Consider the following 10,199-nt stretch of genomic DNA (forward strand, 5'->3'; position numbering starts at 1 on the left):
TGGAGTAAAAACAGAAACAAAAACAAAAACAAAAGAAGGAGAGAGAGTGAGAGGTTGGAGGCCGCTTGGTTTGCTAGACTGTGTATCATGATGAAGAACAGGGATTGTGAGAATTAAACATTTTTTTCTAAGCATTCTCTGTGGCAGCGTCATCCTGATTCATACTGCTATCATGGTGGAAGAAGGTGACCTGAAGGCACATTTGTGATGCATTGGCTCTACTAATTTGGAACTTCTTTGCCTGGTATGCAGTAATGATAAAGAGTTACAGTGACTTGGAGTTCCTTAGAGATCTCACTGTAGAAAAATGGATTTCATTTGAATCTTGGATGCACTCATCCAATTTCTCTATTGTTCATTAAGCAGCACTGGTGGTGAGTTATAGGGGGAAAGTCTATAAATATTAATATATTTTGTCATTACAAGTAGTAGTTTCCAGCTTATTATTCTCAAATATTTTTTAGAACTGGAATTCTAGTAAAGTTAAAAAATTGTTCAACTATAAAAGCATTGGAAAAATAGACTAAATCAGATGATTATCACCAGTAATGACAGAAGTTGCTTTATGATGAATAACATTTGTTAGCCTTTGTTTCAATTAACTCCTTGCTGAATGTACATCATAGTACAGTGAAAAATGCCATAACTTTTGGATTCACAAAGGCTCAAATTCAAAAACTGACTTTCCAATTCACTATTTTAAGTAATGATATTGTTTCCTTAAGCCTCAGTTTCCTTAATTGAAAAATGTGAACATCTATTCTTAGGGTTTACTTTGAAGATTACATGAAAACATATATTAGGCACAAAGCAGGCAGCAAACGCTCACACTTTACTTTTCAAATCTGTTCAAAACTCACTGACCAAAAAGAGAATGATCTTTGATCATCTGCTTATTAAATATGTGAATTTTTGGAGGTTGTGAGATTCCTCTTGCTTAGGTCGAGATAGAAAGTGTTTCCTCCCTTAAGACATGAGGCAAAAGGGGAAGATCAAGGGTAGTCTATTCCACGAGATGATTGCTGACAGTCTACCTAATCATAACTATTTTCCTGACTCCAAGACCTCAATCTTTAGGGCTGGAATAAATAGGATTGTATTATCTTTTCCCTAATTCTCCTGTATTATAATTTTATGGATTATTATGTATGCGATATGCAGAAATACATTGCAAAGTCTAACATATCACATATATAGTATAGATAGGGTATATTATTATACCTGCCCTTAAAAGATAACAAATAGCTACTGTTTGCTCACTTCCTAGTATCTGCAAAAAGATTTAGAAGCTCTCCTAAATCATGAAAAATACTCTACCAAATCCCTAAAAACACAAAATCAAAAAATTAGGTTGATTCAAACATATTCAACCAATTCTAATTTTTATAAAAGGAGTAGTTACAGCACTTAAGTTCTCAATCTTTATAGCTAAATTTAATTATCTATGTGATAGAGATAATAAGATTACAGGATGGTGTGAGGATTAAATGAATTGTAGGAAGGGAAAAATGAAGGGGGGGAATCGGAGAGGGAGACGAACCATGAGAGACTATGGACTCTGAGAAACAAACTGAGAGTTCTAGAGGGGAGGGCTGTGGGGAGGTGGGTTAGCCTGGTGACGGGTATTAAAGAGGGCACATACTGAATGGAGCACTGGGTGTTATACGCAAACAATGAATCATGGAACACTACATCAAAAACTGATGATGTAATGCATGGTGATTAACATAACATAATAAAATAAAATTTTTAAAAAATTATAAGAGGGCGCCTGGGTGGCTCAGTTGGTTAAGCGACTGCCTTCGGCTCGGGTCATGGTCCTGGAGTCCCGGGATCGAGTCCCGCATCAGGCTCCCTGCTCAGCAGGGAGTCTGCTTCTCCCTCTGACCCTCCTCCCTCTCATGCTCTCTGTCTCTCATTCTCTCTGTCTCAAATAAATAAAAATTAAAAAAAATAAAATAAAAATAAATAAATAAATAAAAAATTATAAGAGAGGAGCACCTGCGTGGCTCAGTCGTTAAACGTCTGCCTTCAGCTCAGGTCATGGTCCCAGGGTCCTGGGATCGAGCCCCACATCGGGCTCCCTGCTCTGTGGGAGGCCTGCTTCTCCCTCTCCCACTCCCCCAGCTTGTGTTACCTCTCCCGCTGTGTCTCTCTCTGTCAAATAAATAAATAAAAATAAAAATCATAAGAGAGTCTTGGTTTCTAGTACTGGTGACTCACTAGCAGCCTGTACTAACAGTATACGTAATATAGATTTATTCATTTTTATTTTCAGTATTTCTTGATTTACATTTTTGTAGAAAATATTAAATACTCTAATCTTTCTCCTAGGATTATTTAAAATAATATTATTTACTCCAGATAAATTGGCTCCATGTAGTAGTTAAATGTAGTTATACATTCCAGCCCAAACCTCAAGCTTAAACTTTCTGCTTCTATCATTGTTGCTATAAGACATTCTTCGTTTCTGGATCAATGAAGCTTCTTCTTTTTTTATTCTTATTCTTACCAGACAGATTGTAATTTGACAAACTATATCCCAGAGTAAATAAGACCTTCTGGATGAATGAAAGCAGTTATAAGTTAGTAAACTCTAATTTTCACCAAGTTCTTACCTACATGATTTAGTCAAAGGGCCTACAGACTTGGGCTCTGGGTAACCAAACCAGCCTATCAGTCACCACAACTTGCTTAGACATGCCCACTTTTAATTCTTGCTCATTTCATTTCACCTCACTTTTCAGTGCCAGCTAATGTATAATGATCCTAGAACTTTTAGCACAGGTCTAATTGGACCCACTGTGCACTCATAATGAGAATTTTAGAAATGAAATTCAATACTGGAAGAAAACTATAGGTCAATGTAGAAAAATACTTATTTGTGCCTTTCATAAATATCTTTTAGTCTTTTCTATTTCCGCATCTCTGGCCATGAGAATCAAAAGTCCTCAGGAAGCAAAAACATATTTTTATATTGATTTCTTATCTTTTACAGAGTTATGTCTCCCATTCTAACACTGACTTAAAAGGCTGGAATTCCTTCCCCTCTGCATCCTGTTTCCTTTTGCCTTAGACTTTTCATTCTTCAATCTCTTCCCATCTCCCTGACTTCTTTCTTAAAATCTGGATAACTGTTTAATTTTTTAAAAATATATGAATATTGATTCTTTTAAAATTGTGTGAATATACTAAAAAATCTCATGCTTTCAAGTGGAAAAGACAATACCTATCTTGTGAATACCTCATTTTTGTCACCGTGATTTCTTGGCATCCCTTTTATGAAAAGTAGAAAATTCCAGTGCTAAGTTTTTAATGTTTTCTTTTAAGTATAGCAGAAGCATACTTCTTATAAAGTTATCCTAGATCTCAGTTGCAGGTGAAGTTCTTATACCCTAAAGGATAATATCGGAAAAAATAAAAGAAAAAAATCTCAGTATTCAGATTTGGAGTAAAGTCTAATGGTAATAGGCTCATCTGATTCTCTATTCTCTTGACATCATTTTCGTAATCAATGATGCAATCTTTTTACAGTGTCACTAAGCATGGAATGATGGTACATCTGTTTTCCCCAAAGGATGCTAACATTACAATTACCAAATTGACTGAGACTTTTAGATGTGTTTGATTGTGATTCTGTTAATTATACAGTACTGAATGGCTACTACAAGCTATTTTATTATGCAGTTTCTTACCCCATGTGTTTCATCCTTCTCTTGACTTGGAAACAGCTATTCTATTCACTTTAGAGTTCATCTTTCCATAGTATTTTGTTTTGCTAGCTTGTTTCTTTTACTGTCTCCTCATTTACATTCTTATCTTTCTTCTGATATATAGTTTAATGATTACTTATTTTGTTTTACTTGAACTTTATTTTTAAAGATTTTATTTATTTATTTGAGAGAGAGTACGTGCATGAGCAGAGGAGGGAGAGGGACAAGCAAACTCTGTGCTGAGCTCAGAGCCCAACATGGGGCTTGATCTCAGGACCCTGAGATCATGACCTGAGCCAAAACCAAGAGGCCAAAGCTTAACTGACTGAGCCACCCAGGCGCCCCAAACTTTATTTTTTAAAAACATTGTAGTGTTCTGATTTCTTTAAGTCTACAACTTTCCTGAAATAAAATACTCCTATTTTATAGAAACCTCCCTTTCAGAAGATACTACATATTTAATGATACTAAAATTGAATACTGTGTATAATGCTTATCTTGACAAGAAAGTATTAGTAATTTTACTGTTCAAATAGTCAAACTCAAGTGTTATTTTATAACTATTAATTTATTGCTGTTTTTATTTCTACTTTATTATTGATTTTATGGCGGAAACAGAGAACTTTAATTTTCAAAAATCTATGTAAAGTACACATAACACTTCAGAATATGTGCAGACTGAATAAATACTTATATTACATACAGTTTCAGCAGGAGAGACATTAGGGCCACAAATAGAAAATGCCTGGGAGGGATGCCTGGGTGGCTCAGTCAGTTAAGCATCTGCCTTTGGTTCAGGTCATGATCCCAGGGTCCTGGGATCGAGTCCTGCACTGGGCTCCCTGCTCAGCAAGGAGCCTGCCTCTTCCTCTGCCTGCCACTTCCCCTGCTTGTGCTCTCTTTCTCTGACAAGTAAATAAATAAAATCTTAAAAAAAAAGAAAGAAAAGAAGAAGAAAATGCATGGGAAAAATCATTTCACTCTCACACCATTTGCTTATTTGGATGAAATCAATTTGCTGGACAACTCGGGGGAGAACAGATTCTAAACATTGTTTTCACGTAAGATTTCAGCAAAAATTATTTAAGATAAAAATATACTAATTGTGGCACAACTTTAAACTTGTTTTTTTTTTCTTTTACCATGGTTCCAGTTACATAATTTTTGTAATTTAGTATTCCTTTTTTCTTTATGTATCCTACAATAAAGAGCTAAATATGAATATAAAGCATCTGAGTTCACCCTCCTTGTTTATTGAAAGAATATGTATTATTTCATAAAATTATAGAACACTGTCAGATTGAAAGGAAAAAAAGAGATTAAGAATGTTCTCTATGTACTTTTTCCTTTGAAGTTGTTGATGTATATTACAAAAATCAAAGTTGGTTTTCATCCTTTTCAGTGTCTAGAATTGTAATTATAAAGGCTAGTTTTTATAACCCTAACTTTACAAATGGGGAAAAAAGTCAGGAAGAGGTTAAGTAATTTGTCCAAGAGTATATCTAGCATGCCAGATCACCTGATGTCAGATTCACAACTCAGGAATTTTTTACGCATCCCCTATAATGCTGAAATATATGCCTTATTACATTGAGGAATTTAAAAACAGAAGGCAATTCTGAGCACATTTCTCCAGCTTGTTCTGGAAACTTTAAGATAGCCAGAGATCTAAAAAAGCCAACTGATGGCTATAAGAATTGGAGTAAGAGCCCGGAATTACTTATCTTTTTTTTTTTTCTTTTGATCTATGTTATACACAAAATCGGAGACACTGCACATTTTTATACCATAAACACTACATGAGTTGCATGAATAATAATGAACAATGTCCTGAAAGGAAGTTTTTCTCATTTCTCATTTCTCCTCATCTAAGAAAAGGTGTCTCTCTCTCTCTCTCATTCTCTCTCTAAATTGTGCTTATGTGTTTATATATGTGTGTATATATATGCGTGTGTGTATATTCCCATACATACATATACATGCATACTTATGTACTTGTATTACATATTCAAGTACATATACATACACATACTTATGTTACAAACTTATATGTGTCATACATATTTATGTATCTATGGACATTGAGACTTATTTTCAGAGATTATCAGACATAGGTAAATTGGTCACTAAAATTGAAAATAGGAAATGTGTGTGTGTGTGTGTGTGTGTGAGAATGTGTTGTTTATAGTATTTTTTCCTATTTAATCCTCAATCACTATCTTACCCTCTATCCCTAATCTTATTAAAATGTTTATTTTGTTATCTATGAAATCTTTTTGTGTGGGCTCAACAAAGACAACTCCAAGTTAAATTTTTCCATTAAGCAATGTTCACAACCTTTGATTTTATTTGTATAATCTCTAGTACAAATCACATAACAAAGTTATGTATCTCATTTTTATTACGGTAATTACATATTCTTAATTTTAAAGATGTTAGTTACGATGAAATTAATCTATGTATTTGCTCAAAATGGTTTTATTTATAATCTGATGAAACACTTATGAAGTGTATATAATAATGTAGAATAATAATATTTATGGAATGGTAGCCTAAAACCTAAAAACAAAACAAACAAAAAACAACAAAAAACAAGATTAATGGACCACTGGATGAGGTAAGGTATGATCCACAGTAACATTAGATAAGAATATGAATATAGCAATAATTTAAAAGACATACTGGTGTAAGGAAAGGCAGTCAAATAGAAAAAATGAAGAATTCGGAAATGCTCTCACATGTATGATAATGATTGCATTGACATCAAAACAGGGAGGAAAACATGGATGGGTTAATAAATCATATAGAATTAATTGGTACATCATTTGGTAATCATATTCACACAGACATTCAAATCACACAAAATCTGCATCCTTAGTCATTACATGCACACACACACACACACACACACAATATTGAGATAATAAATAACTAAATGTGAAGATAAAAATACAAAATAAGTTAATAAACAATCTAAGGTATCTGCATATGTATACTTTTAAAACATAATGCAAATAATACAAATTTTAAATAACTAAAAATGCAGTAAACATTTGAAAGACAAAATAAACAAGAAAATTATGTAATACATATCAGAGAAATGTTTCATTTACCTAATACAAAAAAAGGTCAAGTCAAAATAAACAAGATGAGCTTCATATTAAAAGAAAATCAAATCAATGGAATTGACAAGAGAAAAATAAGCATGCCTAATAAACAATGTCCAATAACCAAAGAAATACACATAAAAACAACAATCATGTACATTTTGTGCCTATCAGGTTGATAAAGATATAAAGACTCAAAATACCCTGTGTGAATGAGAGTGACAATTCACACACTTTCTTGGAGAAAGATCCATCTTGTTTTCAAGAGTAGAGCTTGACAATAGTATGGTATGTGTGTTTGTGTGTATACACATATATACATATATACACACATATATACAAGCACATATATGGTAGCCATGATATATGTTATCTAGACAAAATAGTTACAGAAAAAATATATTAGACTTTGATCAAATTTATGCAAATTGGTATCCTGGTATGTCTATGAATGTTGATATTTTCATGGACATTGACCAAAATATTAATGGTAGCTATTTCAAGGTCGTAAGACGTACTGTCACACTGTTATATTCTTGATGCAAATACTTTTTTCTAAACATATTACATTGCAATTATAGCTCTTCTAAATTTGTAATTATTTTTTTCACAACTTAAGGTTGTGAAAAACCTCAAGGTATTGCCTTGATGATTGCTGAAAATTTGTTTTAATATTGTCTCTTAGGTTCATCTCTATATCAGTATGCTGTGATATTTTATTAATCTGAATCAAAATTAGAGTTCCAATCTTACTCTTTGGCTTGATACTCAAGTATAATTTACAATAAGAGCATTTAAAAATGAGTATTTCATACAAGTAAGGATTTTCAAACAATAAAGATTAAATGAGAAAGTTAGTGCCTGTGCCTGACTATTTATTTAGCATAATTTCAGGAAGAGTCATTAAATAATAAAAACAAGGAATATTGGGAATCAGCAAAGCCATTATTACAATAACTACCAATAACTCCTCTCACTTTTCTTTTTACTTCTGCTTCTTATATAAGCAATTTAGATAAGAGATAAATTCAACATAACTTTTCCAAAAAATAGCAGCAGAGTAGAAAATATCATATAATTGTATGTATTTTAACCAGCTGATTTTTTTAATTTGCACAGAACTGGAGTGTATTTATCATCTTCACCATATGAGAGTACAATTAATTAGAACATTTTAGTTTCCTTAAAGCAGTATGATCTTGGGGGAATAGGTACACTTTAGTTGGAATACATCTGAATTGACCTCAATTCTGAAATTATTTTTGTATGAGTTTATTTCCTGGCATTTTATTTCATAAATGAAATTGTAAAGCCTGGAAGTAGGTGGTTCTTCGGGAAAATTTCTGTATAAATGTATAAATATACTATTTATATAATAAAAACATACTTATATATTATACACAGTGATTATACTGGTAAAATCCATCAAAATAAGAAGCCTGTGACCAACGTGCCCTCCACCACTGCCAGTGCTAAGGAGCCGGAATCAAGCTAAATGATTCCTCACATGACATGTCTGTTTATTTTAAAAATGAGTATCATTGATTACTTCTTTGAGAACGTCATATAAGAAAATGGCATGTAATACAAAGCTATAGATGTTGGCATCATTTTTAGTTTTTATTCAGAATTGAAATAATGTTTGTTTTATCATGACTATGTTTCATATCAAATAGCAAACACCAGGAAGAAAAGCATACGTAAGAACATGAATTTATCTTTACATCCTTGCTCTGTAATGCTAGCTCGTAGAGATAATTGTTAGGAATTTTGGTTATCATGCCTCTAAATTTCTGCTGTTATTTAAAATGTGTATAATCACATAATAGCGTCTCTTAAATATTGTTAACTCACCTGTGTACCATGAGCACGTTTCCACGCGAATATAGGCTTTAAAACAATTGTGTGCGTATCCGGTTCCGGTGTCATGGCCGCCCCTACGCTGAATGCGTGCGGGCCGCAGTTTGGGAGCGGGTTCCGGTGCGATCCGGCACGAGCCTGCCGTCGTAATGCCTGGCACGTGTGGAGCGGTTGCAAGAGCGGGCCTTGGCTGCGGAGAGGGACGTCCGGGAGAGCAGCGCTCGGCGGGTGTGCCAGGAGAGGCAAGTTAAGTATGAAATCAGGGCCCACCTACCTTGGAACGACTTCTACAAATCCATGAAAATGGGTTTTTCCAGGGCAGACATGGGCTTTTTACCAAATTCCCAGAGCTGGCACCTACCCCAAACCAAAATCACTTGAAGGATTTGCTCTCAGAGAACATGAGGAGCGAAGTACCTGAACGTCGGCACAGTGAGGACGGGCCTGGTTTGAAAATAGAAGAACAACACAGGTGTTCTCCCGATAGCCTTGGACATGAAACACAGATGCCCCCTGTGTAAGAAAATGTGACTCAGACCTCAATCACCCGGAAATCTGTGCTGATGGGTCCCCTGGATCCTCAGCCGCTTACTGAATACTAGAGCAGTCGTTCCAGACAAGATGCAGAAGGCTCTCCACAGGCTGAAGCCCGGGAGGATGATGCTTCTGCAAGGTGAAGTCCCCTAGGATGCCGCTCAGCTTCCGTTTAAAAAAAGGTCAGTGTCTGTCCGAAAATTTCTATGTGAGAGGTGAGGTACTAGAGTTTAGTTCTCTACACCAGATGAGCTGGATACGCTTTTCACTACTGCTGGACTGGAAAAGGTTCGGAACCTTGGTACATCACCGACTGCAAGTGAACCGAGGGAAACAGCTGACAATGGACTGAGTTTGGATATTAATATATAAAGCATTTTATATATAATTATATTATAAATTTATATTATAGGTATTACATAAATATATATTTATATACTTTATATGTAAGGTATTTTGTATATAATAATTACTATATATAATTATTATATATAAAATAATTATTAGAAAATAATCGTGCTTCATATTTGTGAAGCCCCTTAATATATACTTTCCTCAAGTTTTTTTTCTAACTTTGAGATTTCAAAGAATATTTCTTGCCATTTTATAATTTATCATAACTGAAATGTTCATGGGGATCGTGAATTTAAAAGGCATCAGAAATTTATTTCCATATGAAAGGATTATGTATGATAAAGTGTCATTTGATTGTGAGTTCCATTAAGTTATTTTGGAGTTCAAATACCCGGACTAGGCAGTTGATACACACAAAGGTGAATAAAGGTCTTGTTCAGTGAGAAGCATGTCAAGAAGAATCATCTTTCTTTGGGTATTTTCTTGACTCAAAAATACCACTTGAAAGAGCATCAAAACGTGTCCTTGTTAAGTATTTGATCATGGTCCCCCCCTTAACCTTAGTTCTGTGGAATTTTAAGCACTGTTCCCCCTCTAAGTAACCTCTTTCTAAAAAAATTAAAAGGATCTT

General features: G+C 34.1%; 1 pseudogene; it reads left to right on the forward strand.

The window, feature by feature from the left end:
- The first annotated feature begins 8,747 nt into the window (after positions 1 to 8,747).
- Positions 8,748 to 9,326, forward strand: LOC117999491 (annotated as a pseudogene).
- Positions 9,327 to 10,199: the final 873 nt, after the last annotated feature.

This window comes from Mirounga leonina, unplaced genomic scaffold (genome assembly GCF_011800145.1).
Source record: "Mirounga leonina isolate KUSES-001 unplaced genomic scaffold, KU_Mleo_1.0 Mir_115, whole genome shotgun sequence".
In the NCBI taxonomy this organism is placed as follows: Eukaryota; Metazoa; Chordata; class Mammalia; order Carnivora; family Phocidae; genus Mirounga; species Mirounga leonina.